The following is a 25,207-nucleotide window of genomic DNA, read 5'->3' on the forward strand; positions in this document are numbered from 1 at the left end:
TAAGACCTAGTTTCTTAAACATTTTGTAGGGCATGACATTAATACTAGCCCCTAAATCAGCTAATGCATTATTAACATCTAAACTACCAATTAAGCAAGGAATCGTAAAACTCCCTGGATCTTTTAGTTTGTTTGGTAGCTTATTTTGCAGAATAGCTAAGCACACTACGTTCAGCTCCACATGCGGCTCCTTGTCCAACTTCCGTTTATTTGCAAAAAGCTCCTTTAAAAATTTCATTGCATTTGGCATCTGCGATAGGGCTTCAATAAACGGTAAGTTAATGTGTAATTTTTTAAAGACTTTAAGGAATTTACCAAATTGTTCATCTGAGCGGTCTTTCCTTGTCGCATTGGGGTATTGCACACGAGGTTTATATTCGACGTTCACCGATTTGTTTGTATTGTGATCTACCTCACCTTGACCTTTGCTTACCACAGTTTCTTGCCTCGGTTCTGGCTCAGGCTCAACAAATCCTTCTTCATCTTGAATATTAATTGCGTTGAGCTATTCCCTTGGGTTGGGTTCAGTATTACTTGGCAAGCTACCTCGTGATCGTTCGGAGATTAGTTTGGAAAGCTGGCCTATTTGAGTTTCGAGCCCTTGAATTGACGCTTGTTGATTTTTAAGTGCTATCTCGATGTTCTGAAAATGGGTTTTTGACACCGATATAAACTTTGAGAGCATATCTTCAAGATTCAGCTTTTTTTTCCTGTTGGTAGGGTGGTTGTTGAAAACCCAGAGGATGTTGTGGTCTTTGATTTCCTTGACCGCCCCACGAGAAATTAGGGTGGTTCCTCCAACCTGCATTGTAAGTGTTACTATATGGATTGTTTTGAGGTCGAGGATTATTATCCAAGTAATTTAATTGCTTGTTATCCATGTTGTGGCCATAAGGTTGGTATTTCGAATGGTTTGGTTCACCTCCACTTGCTTCGCACTGTATTACTGGGTAAACCTGTGAAGAACTAAGAAAACCATCAATCTTTTTATTTACAAGTTCTACCTGGTTTGACAGCATAGTAACCGAATCGACGTTATAAATGCCTGCAGCTTTAGTTGGCTTAGTCCTCATGACTTGCCACTGATAGTTATTCAGTGGCATCTCCTCTATAAACTCATAGGCATCTTCAGGTGTTTTATTGTTGATGGTTCCGCCAGCAACTGCGTCAACCATTTGTCGAGTCGAAAGATTCAGGCCATTATGGAATGTTTGAACCTGAAGCCAAAGTAGTAACCCATGGTGAGGGCACCTTCTCAGTAAGTCTTTGTATCTCTCTTATGCATCATAAAGTGTTTCTAAGTCCATCTTCACAAACAAAGAGATATCATTATGTAATTTAGCCGTTTTAGCCGGTGGAAAGTATTTGAGTAAAAATTTTTTCGTTATTTGTTCCCAAGTAGTAATTGACCCTCGTGGTAACGAGTTCAACCAATTTTTAGCTTTATTCCTCAATGAAAAGGGAAACAACCAAAGACGTATGGCATCATCAGAAAAGCCATTGATTTTAAATGTATCGCAGAATTCCAGAAAGCTTGCTAGTGAGTGTTGGGATCTTTGTCCTGCAAACCGTCAAACTGAACAAACTGTTGTATCATTTGAATTGTGTTAGGTTTCAGTTCAAAAGTATTTGCAGCTACAGCAGGTCTAACTATGCTAGATTTAGTTCCTGTTAAAGAAGGTTTAGCAAAATCATACACAGTGCATAGAGCAGGATTTTGATTAACTGCAATTGTAGGTGGTAGCTAATTGCCTTAGTTTTTAGCCATCTCTTCGGTTGGGGGTTTGAGTATAGTCTTCTTGCTCGTTCTTTGTGTATCTTAAGCTTTGCCTTATTTCTCTTTGGTTTCTACAAACTGTGCGATCGATTTCTTCGTCAAAAAGTAGTGGTCCTGACGGGTTTCTTCTAGTCATAAACTATAAAAGCCTGCCAAGAGAAAGAAAAAGTAAATTAATAAATAATATTAATAAATTAAATTGCAAGAAAAATAAATGGCTAAAGTAATAAAAATTGAGTGTTCCTAATATCTTAGATCCCCGGCAACAGCGCCAAAAACTTGATCGCGTGATTTCGTGATAGGTTTTAAATATTTATAATTACTCGTTCTTGAACTAACTATTATCGCGATGTAGGCAAGTGTACCTATCGAACAGTAGTATAGTTTTAGTAAGACTGGATTGTTGAACCCAAAGGAACTAAAAGTACTAGTCGTGACTGTCTTTCTATTATCTGGCCCAATAATAAAGAGGTTTTTGTTTTAATTAACTAATTATCTAAACTAAGAACTCACAGAGAATAGAATTGGGAAATTTCTTTTGGGACAATCGATTGAATGAAGGCAATACCTAAGGAAAAAATCCACCTAGACTGTACTTGTTATTCTGGCTCCGAATCGGATGATTTATTCATTTAACTTGTTCTGTAGAAATCCTTAAGTTATGCTATTATCCCTATTCAAGACTAATAACGTCTAAACCCTAGATTGAATAGTCGAGGCTTTTCTCTAATTAACACTCTAGGGTTGCATTAACTCGATCTATAGATCCCCTTATTAGGTTTCACCCTAATCTAGAAAAATCTTGTCACCCTATGTCTGGGCGCGCAATCAACTCCGCTTAATTATGACAAATGTACTCTTAGACAGGGTCTATTCCTCCTCTAAGTAAGAGCTTATCTTGAATCAATATCCTGGGATATCAAAATAAGAATTAAGAACACAAAATTAAGAACAAGGTAAATATTTATCATACGATTCAGAAAATAATAACAAGATTCGTCTTAGGTTTCATTCCCCTTAGGTATTTAGGGGTTTTTGTAACACCCCAAACCCGGCCCAGATGTTAAGTTTGGCTCGAATCTAGCGTGTCACATTGAAGTGTTTTTTGAAAACCATGTTTCCATTAAAAACCCTTCTTAATAATTAAAAACTTATACCCTTTTTAAACCTTGTTAGAAAACCTTAGCTAAATAACATTCTTAACAACTTTGTAAAAATCTTGGTAGTTGCGAAAGCTTAATTTAAAAACAATTGCGGATACGTTATGTTTTGAACAACAGTAGTTGCTTTGGAAAACCCTGTTCTAATACTATCAATTATAATAACAATAAATAAAATTCCAAATTTTAAATCCAGAAAATTACAACGACTTTACTACAACTCTCATAAAACATTTAAAAGTAATAATCAAAACTATAAAATAAACAGTGTGTGTGGCTTCCTCCAAGCCCCTCGCAGCTCCGATCCGTCTAAGGCTGGAAATTACCTGAAAGGTTAATAAATGGGGTGAGTTTATGAAAACTCAGTGTGAAATCCCCTACTATAAAAAGCAACAGTCAGTCATATAAAAGAATTAAAAGTCTGGCCCCAGCCATACTTACAGTTTCAGTATCAATTGGGCCTTAGCCCATTATAACAGACAGTACAAGATAGGCTTTAGCCCATTACAAAATAAGAAACATTATCAGAACTAGAGTCAAAATGAGAATCAGAATCAGAATCAGGTGACAGAATCAGAATCAGAATCAGAATCAGAATCAGAATTAGGTGACAGAATCAGAATCAATATCAGGTGACAGAATCAGAATCAGAATCAGAACCAGAATGTGAATGCAATCCCAACCCAATCCAGCCGTATACACCCCCGTACCAACCTGACACCATGTGGGGAGACTACTTGACCCACCCAATCGCTACACATCACAGAAAATGCAGCGAGGCTGCCAGATATTGTGACGAAGTCACCAGATACAGATATTGTGGCTAGGCCACCAGAATAGATATATATATGTGGCGAAGCCACCAGATTACAGCGAGGCTGCCAGATATTGTGACGAAGTCACCGGAATAGATATATGTGACAGCCCTAAAGCGACCCTAGTAGGAAAGCGATTTCGGGACCGCTAAACCGAGTCACCAAATTATTTGAATATGATATTTATTGTCTAAAATAAATGTGTGAAAATTTTAAGCTTCGATTTAGTAAATTGCATTTGAATTTAGTCAATAGGACTTATGTGTGACATTTTTGAAATGTGATAGATCAAAACATAAGGACCTATTAGTGCATGTTGAAAAAGGGGGACTTTCATGTCAATTTTTCCCCCCATCTAGTAGTGGCCGGCCATGACATTAGGGTGGACAAAGGGTGATGGGCAAAACATGTCATAGACATGTTGTGTTGGTGCATCATGGGAGGAAACAATAAAATAAAGTTAGTAATAAAGAAATGGAAAAAGAAAGAAGGTGTGTGATTGTTTCTCCCCCCTCCCCATTGCCGTGAATGTAAGAAAGAAAACAAAAAAAGTGTCCATCTTTTTTTTTCATTTCTCTTGGCCGAATGTTCTAAGGAAGAAAGGAAACAAGTTGTGTTCTTTGGTTCTTCTTGGCCGGATTGAGAGGAGGAAGGAAGGAGTGAAGCAATCGGTCATCTTAGGTCAATATTAAGGTAAGGAAGTTGATACTAGTTCTTGAAATCCTAGTTGATTTTGAGTGAGATATCAAGTTATTGTTGGTAACCCATGTTGAAATTGTGATTTTGGAATAAGTAAGGTTTTCGGCTATGGAGATTAATAAGGGTGATGGTTGTGTTTCATGCTAAATCTAGATGAACAATGGTAGTTGCTTACATCTTGATGATTATGAGTTTCTTTCTTGGTTCTACCTTAGATCCATGAAGTATATTTTTATTTGGTGTTGTTGGAAGTATCGGCCATGGTATATCCATAAGTGTGATTTATGCTTATTGCATGGTAGGTAAGATTTATGTTTTGGATATATGTTTAAATTTGGTTATAATCAAATTTGTGATTCGGCTCTTGCACATATATATATGATTGCACATGATGTATTGGTATGACCTATATATTATCTCAAGGTATATACTTACACATGATGGTGCTTCGGTTATGGATTAAATGATGGATGCGTATTGAGTTATAATATGTAATGCATTAGTTAGTAAAATGTATGCCATTTATGTGTGGTATTAAGTATATAATCGGCCTCAACATAGACATGCATATTCGGCCATAGAAAGAAGATTGGTGTTGCATGTATTCGGTTAGAGGCAAGCATATTGATGTTTTTGTCTTGGCTTAGAAAATTCGGCCAAGGGGGAATATTAGCTAAAATGTTGAGTTTGATTCATGATTCCATATATATATGTGACTATAATGCCTAAAGTATATATGGGCTAAGTACCTTGAGGTTTTCTTTTGATGTTCGAATGAATTGTATTAAATTGCTTGATGTGATTAAAAATGCATATGACCATTGTGTAATTGAGCTAGAAGGTGGCCATATGACCAATCAAACTCCTTGTCATATTCGGCCATAAGCTAGCATAATGAGACTTTAATAAGTTAAATTTGTTTGAATTAGCTCAAGAGCTTAGAGGACCACAGTTGGATAAGGGAAAGGAAAAAGTTATCGAATAGCCGCTGAAAACGTTCGACCACATCCGAGGTAAGTTCTTGAGTAATAGAGCTTAAATTATGATTTGATTAGATCATGTTTTAAGCAAATCAAAATCATTCTCTTTGTGTATGGCTATTGAGCCGAAATTGCAAGAGTGATAAGTGTCTTATGTTTGAGTTTTGCTAATGAAAATGAAATATGAATGTGTCATGATTTATTGTTAAATGTGCATGGTTATTCGAATGATGTCCGGGCTAAGTCCCGAAGGCTTTGTGCTAAGTGACCATATCCGGACTAAGATCCGAAGGCATTTGTGCGAGTTACTAATTCCGGGCTAAGCTCGAAGGCGTTGGTGCGAGTTACTAAATCCAGGTTAAGTCCCGAAGGCATTTGTGCGAGTTACTATAACCGGGATATGTCCCGAAGGCATTTGAACGAGTAGCTATATCCAGTTCTATTCCGAAGGTACGTGATTCGGGAATGAATGATCTTGCTGTAAAAATTTCAGTTAATACGCTTGTAACATCCCAACATTGAGGTATGTTTCGTATGTGCTTTGAATTAGTTGAGCCCTTACAAATAAGTATTCGCTCAGTTGATAAATGAGCTACCGGCCTTTGGCTAAGTTGATCTTTGTGTATGAATAAAAGGGTTGGTAATGTGAAGTAAGTATGATATTGAAAATTTGTGCATATGAAATTATTCGTTTAGCTACATGAATGCTATACTTTGGTTGTGTCTAAATTCTTTGCTCAAAACTTACTAAGCATTTAATGCTTACTCCGTTTCTTTGATTCTCTGTTTTATAGATTTTGGTTCTTCAGCTATCGGACTCGGGATTTTGAAGTCGAAGTCGCCCACACTATCAAAGCTCCTTTTGGTATACTTTTGGTTGAACTTTGAAATGGCATGTATAGGACTACCCTTTTGTTGTTGGTCATGTACCCTTCGGTTTTGTGTAAATTTGGATAGCCATGCAAAAATGGCTTAAATATACTTTGATCATAGCTTTATAATCGTTTTGTATGTTGTCCGTCGAGAGGTATGGAAATGTTGGTAACGGTTAGCCATGGGAATGGTTATTCATGATCATTTTTGGAATATGTATGACAAACTCTAGTTGATCCATGGAGGATCATGAAATAGGTAAAGTTTACCTTAAAAATAGATGCTGGCAGCAGCATTGATGTGGATGTGAAAAATCACTAAAAATATTAGAAATGAAATTAAATAGTGAATAAATTATGTAATCGAACCTTGATGAATCTATTATCATAGGAAAGTAACGAAACGTTCATATGAAGAGTATATTATGAGATGTTAAAGTTTTCGTGAGACAGGGCCAGAACGGTTTCTGGATACCCTGATCTGACTTTATAAATTAATTATAAATTAACCAGAGACATTCAGAAGTCATGCCATATATGTATAGATTCCTCTTTGAGTCTAGTTTCTATAGAAACAAACGGCATCAGTATTGAATCCCTGTACAGGGAGATATCCAAGTCGTAATGCGCAAAGGTCAGTGTAGTCGATCCCTGTAACATGGGAGACTTTGACTAATAAACTGTACTAATTTCCCTGACCAAAAATTCTGGAAAAAAAATTGTAGATGTATATATGAGTCTAGTTTCACAGAAAAATCACGAAACTGATTTTTGAGTTGTGAAACTCAAGATATGATTTTTAAGGTGACAGTGACGCAGTTAGCCAGCTTGCTTGGAAAATTTAAAATGGATTGTGCAAAGAAGTGATTTAAGTCTGCAAACCCCTCGTGTCCGACTCCGGCGACGGACTCGGGTACGGGGTGTTACAATTTTATTGGTATCAGAGCTATGGTCTAGTCGATTCTAGGACTACCGTAATGCGTTGGGTTTAGCTATACATGCCATTTTATGTGATTATTTGATAGTGTGGTGATTTCTGACATTTGCAAATGTGTTTATTTATATTAATGGATCCCGATCCCGACCGAGCGGTAGCTGATGATCTTGAGAGTGTAGCGCCTGCTCCCGCACAAGGGACAGCGCCAGCGGACTCTCAAGCTAATGCTAGTAATCCGAATGATGAGGCTAGACAAGCTTTCTATAGCGTGATGAATGATTGGTTCAACCAATACATTCAAACTAATACGGCTGTTCCACAACCTCCATTCCCGATAAATACCACCCCCGCACCTACAATACCTCTGGTAACGGACCAAATAAGGTCAAATAAGCCCCCAGTTGATAGAATCCAAAAACACGGGGCTACTGAATTTAAAGCTACGGACAGCGATGATGCCGAGCAAGTTGAATTTTGGTTGGACAACACTATCCGGGTACTCGACGAGCTATCTTGCACACCCGATGAGTGCCTAAAGTGTACTATCTCCTTGCTACGTGATTCTGCCTACTATTGGTGGAATACATTGACTTCTGTTGTGCCTAGAGAGCAAGTAACTTGGGAATTCTTCCAAACCGAGTTTCGAAAGAAGTATATCAGTCAGAGATTCATTGACCAAAAACGGAAGGAATTTCTTGAACTTAAACAAGGTTCCATGTCGGTTACTGACTATGAACGAAAGTTTGTAAGGCTTAGCCGGTACGCACGATAATGCATTTCCTCAGAAGCCGTAATGTGTAAACGTTTCGAGGATGGATTGAATGATGATATAAAGCTGTATGTTGGCATTTTGGAAATCCGAGAATTTGTGGCACTTGTCGAGCGAGCTTGCAAAGTCGAGGAGCTCAGTATGGAGAAAAGAAAAGCTGAGGCGGGAGCAAGGGAGTTTCGTAAGAGGTCTTCGGGGAAGCCCTTCCCATAGTCATCGAAGAAATTTAGAGATGGCTTAGGCCGGTCTAGAGACACTTCGGGCTTTTCTAGACGAGATCGCGATCGACCCCTTTCAAGTGCACGAGTCACTTCGGTCGCCAGTGTGGGAAATGATCGTCGAGATAGAACGGAGTGCCAGTATTGTCGCAAATGGCATTCTGGAAGTTGTAGATTCCATGACCGCTCCTGCTACAAGTGCGGGTCAGTTGACCACTTTATCAAAGATTGCCCGAGATTGTCTGAACAGAATGTAAATCAGAGTGGGAAACCGAGTGCTACCACTGTTCGAGGTAGACTATCTAGAAACACGGGAAATGCTAGTGGTGGTCAGAAAGGATCTAGAGATGCTGCGACCAGATCTGAGGCTCGTGCTCCTGCTAGGGCTTATGCTATACGCGCACGCGAGGATGCTTCCTCACCAGATGTTATTACCGGTACTTTTACTCTCTTCGATACTAATGTGATTGCTTTGATTGACCCTGGTTCTACTCATTCTTATATATGCGAAACCTTAGCATCCAGTAAGACTTTACCTATTGAGTCTACTGAGTTCGTAATTCGGGTGTCAAATCCCTTGGGTCGTTACGTGCTTGTCGACAAAGTGTGTAAGAAATGCCCCCTAGTAATTCGAGATTCCTGTTTTTCGGCGGACTTGATGCTTTTGCCGTTTGATGAATTTGATGTTATTCTTGGTTAGGATTGGTTGACCGCGCATGATGCGGTTGTGAATTGCAAAAGCAAGACTATTGATTTGAGGTGCGCAAATAACAAGATAATCCAAGTTGAGTCTACGGACTTAAAGGGGTTGCCAGCTGTAATATCAGCAATGTTGGCCCAGAAATATGTAAGAAAAGGGTGCGAAGCATACCTTGCATATGTACTTGATGACAAAGAATAAGAAAAGAAACCCAAATCTGTGCCGGTGGTTTGTGAATACCCGGATGTTTTTCCTGAAGAATTACCGGGTTTACCACCTGTTCGGGAGGTAGAGTTTGGTATTGAGCTTGTACCTGGAACAACGCCAATTTCGATAGCTCCGTATCCTATGGCACCAACCGAGTTAAATGAATTGAAAGCTCAGTTGCAAGAGTTGACGGATAGAGGTTTCACTCGACCAAGTTTCTCACCTTGGGGTGCACTAGTATTGTTTGTGAAAAAGAAGGACGGTACCATGAGGTTGTGCATTGACTATCGTCAGCTGAATAAAATGACGATAAAGAATAAATATCCGTTACCGCGTATTGATGATTTGTTTGATCAACTAAAGGGAGCTTCAGTGTTTTCAAAGATAGATTTGAGATCGGGTTATTATCAATTGCGAATTCGAGATTCGGATATACCCAAAACTGCTTTCAGAACGAGATACGGCCACTACGAGTTCTTAGTAATGCCGTTTGGGCTCACTAATGCCCCTGCGGTATTTATGGATTTGATGAATCGGATCTTCAGACAGTATTTGGACCGGTTCGTAGTTGTGTTTATTGATGACATCTTGGTCTATTCAAGAGATGAGACCGAACATGCTGAGCACCTGAGATTAGTGTTGCAAATTTTACGGGATAAGCAGTTATATGCTAAGTTCAGTAAGTGTGAGTTCTGGTTAAGAGAGGTTAGCTTCTTGGGCCACGTGGTATCCGCATCGGGTATTCGAGTTGACCCGAACAAAATTTCAGCCATACTTAACTGGAAGCCTCCGAGAAATATTACTGAGGTTCGGAGCTTTTTGGGACTCGCCGGTTACTACCGACGGTTTGTAAAAGGTTTCTCGATGATAGCCACACCCATGACGAAGCTACTCCAAAAAGATATTAAGTTCGAATGGACGGAAAAATGTCAGAAAAGTTTTGATCAACTGAAAACTTATTTGACTAAAGCCCCAATTTTAGTGCAGCCCGAATCAGGCAAAGAGTTTGTCATCTATAGTGACGCCTCCCTACTTGGGTTAGGTTGCGTGTTGATGCAAGAAGGTCGAGTTGTGGCCTATGCGTCGAGACAATTAAAGCCACATGAGAAAAATTATCTGACCCATGATCTCGAATTAGCTGCCATCATATTCGCCTTGAAAATATGGCGACATTACTTATTTGGTGAAAAGTGCCATGTATTTTTGAATCACAAAAGTCTCAAATATTTGATGACTCAAAGAGACTTAAATCTGCGACAAAGATGTTGGCTTGAGTTGTTGAAAGATTATGAGCTTGTCATTGATTACCACCCGGGAAAGGCTAATGTGGTTGCGATGCCTTAAGCCGGAAATCACTGTTTGCTTTACGAGTGATGAATGTACACTTGTCTGTTCTACCCGACAATGTGTTAGTAGCTGAATTAAAGGCCAAACCATTATTGATTCATCAAATTCGTGAAGCTCAGAAAGTCGACGATGAATTGGTTGCAAAACGGGCTGAATGTGTTCCGAATATGGAATCTGAATTTCAAATTGATGATGACGATTGTTTGAGGTTCAGAAGTCGGTTGTGTGTTCCAAGAAATTAAGAACTCATTTCGATGATTCTGAACGAAGCCCATTGTAGCCGAATGTCAATTCACCCGAGGAGTACGAAAATGTACAACGATCTGAGACGCCAGTTTTGGTGGCATGGTATGAAACGAGACATTTCCGATTTTGTTTCGAAGTGTTTAATATGTCAGCAAGTAAAGGCAGAACATCAAGTGCCTACGGGTTTACTCCAGCCAATCATGGTACCTGAATGGAAATGGGATCGAGTCACGATGGATTTCGTATCTGGGTTGCCAGTATCGGCAAGTAAGAAAGATGCGATTTGGGTTGTTGTGGATAGACTGACTAAGTCGGCTCACTTTATCCCCGTACGTACGAATTTTTCATTGGATAAACTAGCTGAATTGTATGTTTCTCAGATTGTGAGATTACACGGGGTACCGATTTCTATTGTGTCGGATAGAGATCCGAGATTCACCTCGCGATTTTGGAAGAAATTGCAAGAAGCTTTGGGTACCAAGCTGCACTTTAGCACCGCTTTTCACCCCCAAACCGATGGTTAATCCGAGCGGATAATTCAGATACTTGAGGATATGTTGAGATGTTGCATCCTTGAGTTCAGTGGTTCATGGGAATGGTATTTACCTTTGATTGAATTCGCTTACAACAACAGTTTTCAATCAAGTATTAAGATGGCACCTTACGAGGCTTTGTACGGTCGTAAATGCTGTACACCATTATTTTGGACCGAGCTCGGTGAAAGTAAAATTTTCGGAGTTGATTTGATTAAAGATGTTGAACAGAAAGTAAAGGTAATCCGTGAAAGTCTGAAGGCAGACACAGATCGTCAGAAATCGTATGCGGATTTGAAACGAAAAGACATTGAATATCAGGTGGGAGATAAAGTGTTTCTTAAAGTTTCGCCTTGGAAAAAGATACTCAGATTTGGCCGTAAGGGCAAGTTGAGCCCGAGATTCATTAGGCTGTATGAAATCTCCGAACGAGTTGGTCCGGTTGCGTATAGATTGATTTTACCCCCTGAACTTGAAAAGATTCACGACGTCTTTCATGTTTCGATGCTTCGACGTTATAGATCTGATCCGTCACACGTGATTAATCCCTCAGAAGTTGAAATTCAATCTGACTTGAGTTATGAAGAAGAACCGATTCGTATCCTAGCTCGTGAAGTGAAAGAGTTGCGAAACAAAAGGGTTCCGTTAGTAAAGGTGTTATGGCTCAAACACGGAGTCAAAGAAGCTACTTGGGAAACCGAGAATGCCATGAAAGAATGATACCCAAACTTATTTACCGGTACGATTTTTGGGGACGAAAATTTCTTAAGTGGGGGAGAGTTGTGACAGCTCTAAAGCGACCCTAGTAGGAAAGCGGTTTCGGGACCGCTAAATCGAGTCACCAAATTATTTGAATATGATATTTATTGTCTAAAATAAATGTGTGAAAATTTTAAGCTTCGATTTAGTAAATTGCATGTGAATTTAGTCAATAGGACTTATGTGTGACATTTTTGAAATGTGATAGATCAAAACATAAGGACCTATTAGTGCATGTTGAAAAAGGGGGGACTTGCATGTCAATTTTCCCCCCCATCTAGTAGTGGCCGGCCATGACATTAGGGTGGACAAAGGGTGATGGGCAAAACATGTCATAGACATGTTGTGTTGGTGCATCATGGGAGGAAACAATAAAATAAAGTTAGTAATAAAGAAATGGAAAAAAGAAAGAAGGTGTGTGATTGTTTCTCCCCCTCCCCATTGCCGTGAATGTAAGAAAGAAAACAAAAAAAAGTGTCCATCTTTTTTTTCATTTCTCTTGGCCGAATGTTCTAAGGAAGAAAGGAAACAAGTTGTGTTCTTTGGTTCTTCTTGGCCGGATTGAGAGGAGGAAGGAAGGAGTGAAGCAATCGGTCATCTTAGGTCGATATTAAGGTAAGGAAGTTGATACTAGTTCTTGAAATCCTAGTTGATTTTGAGTGAGATATCAAGTTATTGTTTGTAACCCATGTTGAAATTGTGATTTTGGAATAAGTAAGGTTTTCGGCTATGGAGATTAATAAGGGTGATGGTTGTGTTTCATTCTAAATCTAGATGAACAATGGTAGTTGCTTACATCTTGATGATTATGAGTTTCTTTCTTGGTTCTACCTTAGATCCATGAAGTATATTTTTATTTGGTGTTGTTGGAAGTATCGGCCATGGTATATCCATAAGTGTGATTTATGCTTATTGCATGGTAGGTAAGATTTATGTTTTGGATATATGTTTAAATTTGGTTATAATCAAATTTGTGATTCGGCTCTTGCACATATATATATATATATGATTGCACATGATGTATTGGTATGACCTATATATTATCTCAAGGTATATACTTACACATGATGGTGCTTCGGTTATGGATTAAATGATGGATGCGTATTGAGTTATAATATGTAATGCATTAGTTAGTAAAATGTATGTCATTTATGTGTGGTATTAAGTATATAATCGGCCTCAACATAGACATGCATATTCGGCCATAGGAGGAAGATTGGTGTTGCATGTATTCGGTTAGAGGCAAGCATATTGATGCTTTTGTCTTGGCTTAGAAAATTTGGCCAAGGGGGAATATTAGCTAAAATTTTGAGTTTGATTCATGATTCCATATATATATGTGACTCTAATGCCTAAAGTATATATGGGCTAAGTACCTTGAGGTTTTCTTTTGATGTTCGAATGAATTGTATTAAATTGCTTGATGTGATTAAAAATGCATATGACCATTGTGTAGTAGAGCTAGAAGGTGGCCATATGACCAATCAAACTCCTTGTCATATTCGGCCATAAGCTAGCATAATGAGACTTTAATAAGTTAAATTTGTTTGAATTAGCTCAAGAGCTTAGAGGACCACAGTTGGATAAGGGAAAGGAAAAAGTTATCGAATAGCCGCTGAAAACGTTCGACCACATCCGAGGTAAGTTCTTGAGTAATAGAGCTTAAATTATGATTTGATTAGATCATGTTTTAAGCAAATCAAAATAATGCTCTTTGTGTGTGGCTATTGAGCCGAAATTGCAAGAGTGATAAGTGTCTTGTGTTTGAGTTTTGCTAATGAAAATGAAATACGAATGTGTCATGATTTATTGTTAAATGTGCATGGTTATTCGAATGATGTCCGGGCTAAGTCCCGAAGGCTTTGTGCTAAGTGACCATATCCGGACTAAGATCCGAAGGCATTTGTGGGAGTTACTAATTCCGGGCTAAGCCCGAAGGCATTGGTGCGAGTTACTAAATCCGGGTTAAGTCCCGAAGGCATTTGTGCGAGTTACTATAACCGGGCTATGTCCCGAAGGCATTTGAACGAGTAGCTATATCCGGTTAAATTCCGAAGGTACGTGATTCAGGAATGAATGATCTTGCTGTAAAAATTTCAGTTAATACGCTTGTAACATCCCAACATTGAGGTATGTTTCGTATGTGCTTTGAATTAGTTGAGCCCTTACAAATAAGTATTCGCTCAGTTGATAAATGAGCTACCGGCCTTTGGCTAAGTTGATCTTTGTGTATGAATAAAAGGGTTGGTAATGTGAAGTAAGTATGATATTGAAAATTTGTGCATATGAAATTATTCGTTTAGCTACATGAATGCTATACTTTGGTTGTGTCTAAATTCTTTGCTCAAAACTTACTAAGCATTTAATGCTTACTCCGTTTCTTTGATTCTCTGTTTTATAGATTTTGGTTCTTCAGCTATCGGACTCGGGATTTTGAAGTCGAAGTCGCCCACACTATCAAATCTCCTTTTGGTATACTTTTGGTTGAACTTTGAAATGGCATGTATAGGACTACCCTTTTGTTGTTGGTCATGTACCCTTCGGTTTTGTGTAAATTTGGATAGCCATGCGAAAATGGCTTAAATATACTTTGATCATAGCTTTATAATCGTTTTGTATGTTGTCCGTCGAGAGGTATGGAAATGTTGGTAACGGTTAGCCATGGGAATGGTTATTCATGATCATTTTTGGAATATGTATGACAAACTCTAGTTGATCCATGGAGGATCATGAAATAGGTAAAGTTTACCTTAAAAATAGATGCTGGCAGCAGCAGTGATGTGGATGTGAAAAATCACTAAAAATAGTAGAAATGGAATTAAATAGTGAATAAATTATGTAATCGAACCTTGATGAATCTATTTTCATAGGAAAGTAACGAAACGTTCATATGAACAGTATATTATGAGATGTTAAAGTTTTCGTGAGACAGGGCCAGAACGGTTTCTGGATCCCCTGATATGAATTTGGAAATTCATTATAAATTAACCAGAGACATTCAGAAGTCATGCCATATATGTATAGATTCCTCTTTGAGTCTAGTTTCTATAGAAACAAACGGCATCAGTATTGAAGCCCTGTACAGGGAGATATTCAAGTCGTAATGCGCAAAGGTCAGTGTAGTCGATCCCTGTAACATGGGAGCCTTTGACTAATAAACTGTACTAATTGGCCCGACCAAATATTCTAGAAAAAATTTTGTAGATGCATATATGAGTCTAGTTTCAGGGAAAAATCACAAAACCTATTTTCTAATTGTGAAACTCAAGATATGATTTTTAAGGTGACAGTGGCGCAATTAGCCAGCTTGCCTGGAAAATTTAAAATGGATTGTGCAAAGAAGTGATTTAAGTCTGCAAACCCCTCGTGTCCGACTCCGGCGACGGACTCGGGTACGGGGTGTTACAATATATGTGGCGAGGCCACCAGATTACAGCGAGGCTACCAGAACGCTTCCTCCATCAATATAAACCCGTGTCCTATGCAATAGATATACATGTCATGGCATACAACATACAAAATCAGAATATCATGCCCATACTTGAATAAAACAGTCACAGTCAAGTCATTCATATCACCAACATATATTCACAATCAAATCCGTCAACCACAAAGTCCAAGTCAATCACTTGCCCACAAGGGCAAAACAATCATTTAACACCCTAGGGGTAAAATGGTAATTTTATAAATTGAGGGTAAAACGGTAATTCTGTATATCGAGGGTAAAACAGTAATTTTGTAAATCGAGGGTAAAACAATAATTTTATAAATCGAGGGTAAAATAGTAATTCTATCAATCGAGGGTAAAATGGTAATTCTGTAAATCGAGGGTAAAATAGTAATTTTGTAAATCGAGGGTAAAACGATAATTCTATAAATCGAAGGTAAAATAGTAATTCTGTAAACTGAGGGTACAACTGTAATTCTGTCAATTGAGGGTAAAACGATAACTCTGTAAATTGAGGGTAAAATAGAAATTTTGTAAATTGAGGGTAAAACAGTAATTCTGTAAATCGAGGGTAAAATAGTAATTCTATAAATTGAGGGTAAAACGGTAACTTTGTAATTCGAGGGTAAAACAGTAATTTTGTAATTTGAGGGTAAAACAGTAATTCTGTAAATCAAGGGTAAAACAGTAATTTTGTAAATCGAGGGTAAAACTGTAATTTTTTAATTCAAGGGTACTTTGATAATTTTACATGTCGAGGGTATTTCAGTAATTTTGCAAACTGAGGGTATTTCGGTAATTTTACAAATCGAGAATATTTGGGTAATTTTATAAACCGGGGGTACTTTGGTAATTTTACAACTGGGAGTTTTTTAGTAATTTGGTAAACTAAAGTATTCTAAACAGGGATAACAATATGAATGGGCCTAAAGCCCATTCTTGGCCCAAATCTAGCCACAGATATGAGATTCACCTAGCCTAGTCCAATATTTACTACATAATCAAACAACTTATCCAATTGGGCCCGTAGGCCCATTGGGCCCACATGGCCCCTTTCAGCTCGAAGTAGCCATCCTACAGCTAGAGTAGTGAGAGATACACACCTGATAGGAGACTGGAGTTAATCCGCGCTCCGAGCACTCTTAGCCGACGTCCAACCCAAACGAGCACGCCATAAAGCAAAAGGGATCAGCCAAGAAAGGTACCTTTACTCTCCTCATGGTTCTCTCTATTTAAAGCCAGCTTCGCATCCACTCTTATGTTAGCTTCTCGATGTGGGATCCCTCCATCATCAGAGTTTAAATTTAACACCAACTCTTGCCGCCCCTTGTTAATAAAATAAATGCTCTTTGATTGCCATGAGTTTCAAACCCTGGACCTCCTTGCCAACTCTATGACGCCACCTTCCTGCCTCTTATGTGGCGCTACTTTGCCACTAGACCACAAGGCTTTTTGTGGCACAATTTCCCCACCAATATTCTTAAGGCCTACCTACTACACCCAGGGTTTGATTCACCTTAAACCAAAATTTTTGCTAGAGTCTAGATTTAAACCCAGGACTTCTCCAACACTTCTCAGTACACTTAACCACTAAAACAAGCCTTCATTAACGAAATTTACATGCATAACAAAATATTATAAGCTGCCTTCAACCGATCCCATGCTCAAGGCCCAAAACTTCTAAGCCCAAATTCAGGGTGTTACAACTTTACCTCCCTTATAGAAATTTCATCCCGGAAATTTCCGTCTAACAGGGTGGTCGTGTAACATCTACCCCACTACGCTACCGCTGCGCACTTTGACCCTACTATCACTATCACACTTCAACTAGAACTTGAAACATCTCATACATACAACACTTATTCACTGAAGCAGACACATATCTATCACACATATATACAACTTCTATATCCAAACATCACATCCACATAAAATAAATACGAAATTTAAATTTAGACAAATATCTAAGGAATCCACAGTATTTCAATTTCTAAATAGACAAAAGTATTCAGAAGACTTACGGATTCGGCGCCGGAGACTCGGTGTGCCACACTTTTTAAAAGAAATACTTCAAATAGACCACGTAGTTGAAAATAATTTTCTAAAATTGAACCTTTGAAAACCCAATCCACAGCCGAGTTTTGTAACTTGGCTCTGATACCACTAAATGTAACACCCCAAACTCGGCCCAAACGTTATGGCCAGATCTGACGTGTCACATGGACTTACGACTTAGTATACATTCGTTGGTTTAAGTGATTTGGGTGGTCTTTGTAAAAACAATGGTTGGATGAAAAGCCGGTTTATCAATCTTTAGGCTATCCATTTGTTGTGCTTGTTGAGTCTTGAAAACGTTCATTAATTTTGAGAACTCGTGCAACCTAACACTAGCAGTTTCGTCATAGTATAAATATAATCAGAAAATAAAACCATAGCGGAAAAAGAAATTTAAATAGCGGCCTTATTACAACTTAAAACCCAAAATTAAATCAGAATATAAAAATAATAAAAATAAACTAACTGAGAAAAACCAACTTTGCAGATTATGTGGCCACTCCGAATCCCTCACATCTCTAAGCCCACTATGGTTGGGGATTTCCTGCAGAGATGAAAATAAAGGGTGAGTTCGGTAAACTCAGTGTGTAACATAACCCAACCATACCCCAAAACAGATCAAATCTTAGAGTCAGACTTATCTGGGCCTTGGCCCAGTACAGAAATCAGAATGAAACCCGTAGGCCCATAGCAGATATAGAACAAATATATCATGATTGCAAAAATCCCAACCCAGAGCCATCCATAACACCCCCGTACCAACCTTACACCATGTGGGGAGACTACTCGACCCACCCAACCGCTACTGTGACAGCCCTAATGTGACCCTAGTCGGAAAGTGGTTTCGGGACCACAAAACTATTAATTGTTATATTCTATGCTTATTATGTGTGTACATGCATGTGGACGTTTCATTCCCTAATTTTTCCAATTGCATGAGAAATTATTAAATAGGGATCAATATGAGACATGGTGAAATATGATAGACTAATTTTAAATGGTTTATTAGTGCATGTCAACACAAGGGTGGACTTGCATGTCAAATTGCCCAATTTTCTTTATAGTGGCCGGCCAAGATGGGTGTTGATGGGCAAATATATATGTTTAATTAGTTATTAAAATAAGAAATGGCATTATGTGAGAAAAAAATAATATTAGTGAAATAAAGTAAAGAAAACAAAGAGGAAGGAAGGCTCATCTTTCATCTCCTTCATTGCCGAAATTGAGAAAGGAAAGATTGAAAAAAAGAAACCAAGGCATTCGGCCATGGCTAGTTCAAAGGAAAGGTATGCATTGTGATTTTATTCTAATTGATGTTGAGATTAAGTTGATAAGTGTATAGTCTAGTTAACCCATAGCTAAATTCATGAATTCATTGTTGGGAGATAAGAATGGAAGTTGCCGTATGTATGGGTATATATGCACTTTGGAAAGGAGATTTTTAGGTGTTATTTGAGTTCTCTTTATGTATGTATGTGCATGAGTATTCGGTCATGTTATAGATTCATGTTGAAAAATGTTAATGCTATATGTGTCATATAAATGTACTTGTGAATGAACTTGAGAATATCTAAATTATAGGTTGGAGGTGCCGAATGTAGTGTTGGATGAGTTTTAAAGAATAAAAATTTAGGTGACTAAAGGTTAATGACATTCGGCCAAAAGCTTGTGTGCTAGCAAAATCGGTATAAATGTTGTTCGATGTGTTGAATTGAGTAAGTTAGATGTTGGAACACTTAAGGATTTGGCATCTCTATGACATTAGATATAAGTGTATGAAAGGCTAAGTTTAAGTAGTAAGGCCGAATAGGTTATAGATAAGGCACTTGTGAGTCTTTGGCCAAGCAATTTGCAAATTAGATTAGGGTTCTTGTGACATTTAATGTTGAGTTTAATTTGGTATATTCGGCCATCTAATTAAGTATATAGGTGATGTTGAATTTAATCTTGCACATTCGGCTATATGGGTGTACACAATTGTGATACTATCCTTGATTGGATTATCGACAATAGGGTGATAGTATATGGTTGTTAACCAAATAGTTTAAAAGCATGGGGTAGAAAGATAAGAATTGGCCATGTGTCTCCTATGCTATGAAATCATTAATATTTTGATATAAATATTTAGCAAGACGGTTAAACTAGTTAGTTTATCGATTTAGCTCAAGAAGTTAAAGGTGGAGAGGAAAGCAAGGGCAAAGGAAAGAACATCGAGTAGCCGAGTTGGAATCGTTTTCCCCAACATAAGGTAAGTCACCAAGCATATATTTTGTATTGATCTAAATAGACATAATGTTTATGTAATTATGCCGAATGGAATGATAAATCTATATACATGTATGCATGTGGTGATGAAAGTGTTGAATGAAAAGAAAAGAGGTGAGATGTATTGAGTTGTTGATTTCGGCACTAAGTGTGCGGGTATAAACATTTATGATCATGAGATTGGCACTAAGTGTGCGGGTTTAAATTGTACAGCACTAAGTGTGCGAGTTTGATTATATAGCACTAAGTGTGCGAGTTGATTATATAGCACTGAGTGTGCGGACTTAATATATATTTTGAATCACTATGGACACTAAGTGTGCGACATTATTGAGTTGATCACGGACAGCGGATCGGGTAAGTACCTTGAGTTCATGGCTAATAGGCGCTATGTTTATATTTGGAGTTGAGCTTGGTAAGTTTGAACCTATGTGACAATTGTAATTGAAGTCACGTACATAAGATTTATCGTGGAATAGGTGAAAGGTCGTTTAGTTGTATGATTGTAACGAAAATAAAATGATGTATGAAAATGCCTCAAATATCCTATTGATTAGTATATGGAATGTGAATGCATGACTAGGTATGAGATTGAACCGATAGGTCTAAGGAACTATGGCATAGTTCGGCATGGATGGAGTAACTAGCCTCGTTTCATTTTGTTCCCTCTTGTGATAATGTTATTAATGGATGGTAGTGCATTGCTTATGACTTACTGAGTTATATACTCACTCGGTGTTTCCTTGTCACCTATTTTAGGTTTCTTGGACTCGTCTCTTTTTGCGTGATCGGGCCGTCATCGAAGTCATCACACCAGCTAGCAAGTTTTGGTACTTTCTTCTTAGTCGGTTTAGGAGAACATTTCGGCATGTATAGGCTATTATGTTGTGTTTGAACTTTTGTATGTAAACTTTCAGCCATGCGAAAATGGCATAAATGTTAATTTGGACTTTGGGTCCTATGATACTTAGTTATAAAACGTAGTAAATGGGTTTTATAATGTGGTCATGACTGATATTGGGCCAATTCGGTTTTGGTTGAATAATAGTTGAGGCCTAATCGATTTTTATGCCATATGTCATGGTTGATTAATTTCGGTGTTAAAATTCATGATATGGCAATAGTGTAATAGGGAGATGTTTGTCAATGATTAGCCTTTGGCATGGCTAGTCATGATCATAATTTGTGATATGCATGATGAATTATTAGTTAGATCAAGGAGATATCACGAAATAGGCATAGTTGCTTTAGTAATAGATGCTGGCAGCAGCAGTGATATGAGATTGAAAAATCACTAAAAATAGTAGGAATGGAATTAATTAATGAATAAATTATGTAATCGAAGCTCGATGAGTCTATTTTCATATAGAAGAAATGAAACGACTATATAGCTTTATGTTAGGAGATAATTAAACTCTTGTGAAATAGGGCCAGAGCAATTTCTGGATCCCCTGTCCCGAATTTAGAAATTCACCCTAAATTAATCAGAGACAATTAGAAGTCATGCTTTATATGTATAGATTCCCTTTTGAGTCTAGTTTCATTAGAAACCAACGGCATAAGTATTGGAGCTCTGTAAAGGGAGATATCTAGGTCGTAATGCACAAGGGTCAGAGTAGTCGAACCCAGGAACAGGGACGAATTTAACCAATAAACTGTACCAATTGGCCCGGCTAAAAATTCTAAAAAAATTGTACCATATAGATATATGAGTCTAGTTCCGGGGAAAATTTATGGAACTGGATTTCGAGTTTCAGAACTCAAGATATAATTTTTAATACGACTCATACGCAGATTGGCAGCTTGTCTGGGAAATTTCTAATAAGTGGTTTGAAGTCTGTTAACACCTCGTGTTCGACTCCGGCGACAGTCTCGGGTTTGGGGTGTTACAAATTAATTGGTATCAGAGCTATGGTTTAGTCGGTTCTAGGACTACCATTGCACGTATGAGTCTAGCTATACATGCCTTAATGTTAATGTTTAAATGTGTGATGACTTCTGACAGTTAAAATTTTTGTTTTGATTAGCAAATGGATCCCGGTGTAGAGAGAACCTTGGCGGATGACGTTGAAAGTGTAGCGGCTGCTCCTGCACAAGGGACGCCGCCTGTTGAACCTCAGTCATCTGCGAATAATCAAGGTGAGGGGGCTAAACAAGCCTTCTTTACCATGATGAATGAGTGGGTCGCGCAATATGCCCTAACCAATCCGGTTGTCCAACAATTCCCGAATTTGAATAATCCACCCCAAGAGCCCGTAATGCCATCAGTTACTGATCCTGTGAGGCTGAGTAAGCCACCTGTAGACTTGATTAGGAAGCACGGGGCTGAGGAGTTCAGGGCCATAGTTACTGATGATGCCGAAAGGGCCGAGTTCTGGCTTGATAACACCATTCGGGTGTTTGATGAACTGTCATGCACACCCGATGAATGTCTAAAGTGTGCTATATCCTTGTTGCGGGACTCAGCCTACTATTGGTGGAGGACCTTGATTCCCATAGTCCCAAACGAACGAGTTACTTGGGATTTCTTTCAAACGGAATTTCGAAAGAAGTATATTAGTCAACGGTTCATCGATCAAAAACGTAAGGAATTCTTGGAACTCAAGCAAGGCCATATGACAGTATCTGAATACGAACATGAGTTCGTAAGACTCAGTCGGTATGCCCGGGAGTGTGTGGCTGATGAGGTTGCTATGTGCAAAAGATTCGAAGAAGGATTGAATGAAGATTTAAAGCTACTAGTGGGTATTTTGGAGATAAAAGAATTCGTAACACTAGTTGAACGAGCCTGCAAGGCGGAAGAATTTGGAAAGGAGAAGAAGAAGGCTGAATTTGAAGCTAGAGATTACCGTAAAAGATCGACTTCTCGGTTGTAAAGAAGTTCAGGGAGGACACTAATAAATCGAGGATGATGGCGGGAATTTCCATTAGATCACGACCATCGACGGACTCCCGAGCTACTTCGGTAGCTAGTGTGGGCAATAATCGTCACGAGAAACCTGAATGCCCCCAATGCGGAAGACGACACCTAGGTGAATGTTGGGGTAAGTCTACTAACAGGGCCTGTTACGGATGCGATTCGAAGGACCACTTCATTGGAGATTGCACGGAGCTTGATGAGAAGAATAAGGTTCAAGGTGCAAGACCTAGTGGAGTGACAGCTAGAGGTAGACCACAGAGAATTTTAGGAGGTAGGGGTGGTAGTCAGAGAGGGGCCTCTTGTGACAGCCCAAAGTTGACCCTAGTCGGGAAGTGGTTTCGGGACCGCTAAACCGAGTCACCGAAATGTTGAATGTGATATTTATTGTCTAGAATATGTAATTATGAATGTGTGAAAATTTCAAGCTTCGATTTAGTCGATTGCATGTGAATTTAGTCAATAGGACTTATGTGAGAAAATTTTAAAATGTGATAGGTCAATGTGTGAGGACCTATTAGTGCATGTGGACAAAGGGGGGGACTTGCATGTCAAATTTCCCCCCCTAATGAGTAGTGGCCGGCCATGACAAGGAATGATGGGCAAAACATGTCATGAAACATGTTTTGTTAATGGAAGAATAAAATAAGGAGTATGGGTAATAAAGAAATGGAAACAAAAGAAAAAAAAATGTGTGGTTGCCCCCCCATTGCCGTGAGCTAAAGAGAAGAAAGGAGAAAAATTTGTGTTCATCCATTCTCACCTTCATTTAGCCTAAATTAGAAAGAAAAACAAAGAAAAAAATTTCTCATCCTTTGGTTCATCCTTGGCCAAAAATTTTAAGGAGGAAAGAAGAAGAAAGGTGAAGAGATTCGGCCATGCATGTAGCTAGGCTAAGGTATGTTTGATGATGTTCCATGAGATGCATGCATGTTTTAGTTGTTAGCTTGAGTTCTACCTAGCCCATGGTCTAAACCGGGTGCTACCACTGCTCGAGGTAGACCATCTGGAAATACGGGCAATGCTAGTGGTGGTCAGAGAGGATCTAGAGAGGATATAACCAGATCCGAAGCTCGTGCGCCTGCTAGAGCTTATGCTATACGTGCCCGCGAGGATGCTTCTTCGCCTGATGTTATTACCGGTACATTCACTCTCTTTGATACTAATGTAATTGCTTTGATTGACCCCGGTTCTACTCATTCTTACATATGTGAAACCTTAGCATCCAGTAAGACTTTACCTATTGAGTCTACTGAGTTCGTAATTCGGGTGTCAAATCCCTTGGGTCATTACGTGCTTGTCGACAAAGTGTGTAAGAAATGTCCCCTGGAAATTCGAGGTTCCTGTTTTCCGGCGGACTTGATGCTTTTGCCGTTTGATGAATTTGATGTTATCCTTGGTTTGGATTGGTTGACCGCGCATGATGCGATTGTGAATTGCAAGAGCAAGACTATTGATTTGAGGTGCGCAAATAACGAAGTAGTCCGAATTGAGTCTGCGGACTTGGAGGGGATGCCAGCTGTAATATCAGCAATGTTGGCACAGAAATATGTAAGAAAAGGGTGCGAAGCATACCTTGCGTATGTACTTGGTGACAAAGAATTAGAAAAGAAACCTGAATCTGTGCCGGTGGTTTGTGAATACCCGGATGTTTTTCCGGAAAAATTGCCGGGTTTACCACCTGTTCGGGAGATAGAGTTTGGTATTGAGCTTGCACCTAGGACTACGCCGATTTCGATAGCCCCATATCGTATGGCACCAACCGAGTTAAAAGAGTTAAAAGCTCAGTTGCAAGAATTGACGGATAGAGGTTTTGCGCGACCAAGCTTCTCACCATGGGGTGCACCAGTATTGTTCGTGAAAAAGAAGGACGGAACCATGAGGTTGTGTATTGACTATCGTCAACTGAATAAAGTGACGATAAAGAATAAATATTCGTTGCCGCGCATCGATGATTTGTTCGACCAACTGAAGGGAGCCACAGTGTTCTCAAAAATAGATTTGAGATCGGGCTATTATCAGTTGTGAATTCGAGAATCGGATCTTCAGACCATATTTGGATCGGTTCGTAGTTGTGTTCATTGATGACATTTTGGTCTATTCAAGAGATGAGACCGAACATGATGAGCATCTGAGGCTAGTGCTGCAAATTTTGCGGGAGAAGCAGTTATATGCTAAGTTCAGTAAGTGTGAGTTCTGGTTAAGAGAGGTTAGCTTCTTGGGTCATGTGGTATCCGCGTCGGGTATTCGAGTTGACCCGAACAAAATTTCAGCCATACTTGACTGGAAACCTCCGAGAAATATTACTGAGGTTCGGAGCTTTTTGGGGCTCGCCGGTTATTACCGACGATTTGTGAAAGGTTTCTCGATGATAGCCACACCAATGACGAAGCTACTTCAAAAGGATGTTAAGTTCGAGTGGACGGAGAAATGTCAGAAAAGTTTCGACCAACTGAAAACTCATTTGACTGAAGCTCCAATTTTAGTGCAACCCGAACCGGGT

General features: G+C 38.9%; 1 non-coding gene across 1 annotated transcript; it reads left to right on the plus strand.

Moving 5' to 3' along the window:
- Positions 1-1,233: 1,233 nt before the first annotated feature.
- On the plus strand, positions 1,234-1,339 carry LOC121206909 (small nucleolar RNA R71). Its single transcript, XR_005902081.1, has one exon. It is a non-coding gene; the product is annotated as a small nucleolar RNA R71 (small nucleolar RNA).
- The last annotated feature ends 23,868 nt before the right edge of the window (positions 1,340-25,207 follow it).

Source organism: Gossypium hirsutum, chromosome A09, assembly GCF_007990345.1.
Source record: "Gossypium hirsutum isolate 1008001.06 chromosome A09, Gossypium_hirsutum_v2.1, whole genome shotgun sequence".
NCBI classification, from domain to species: Eukaryota; Viridiplantae; Streptophyta; class Magnoliopsida; order Malvales; family Malvaceae; genus Gossypium; species Gossypium hirsutum.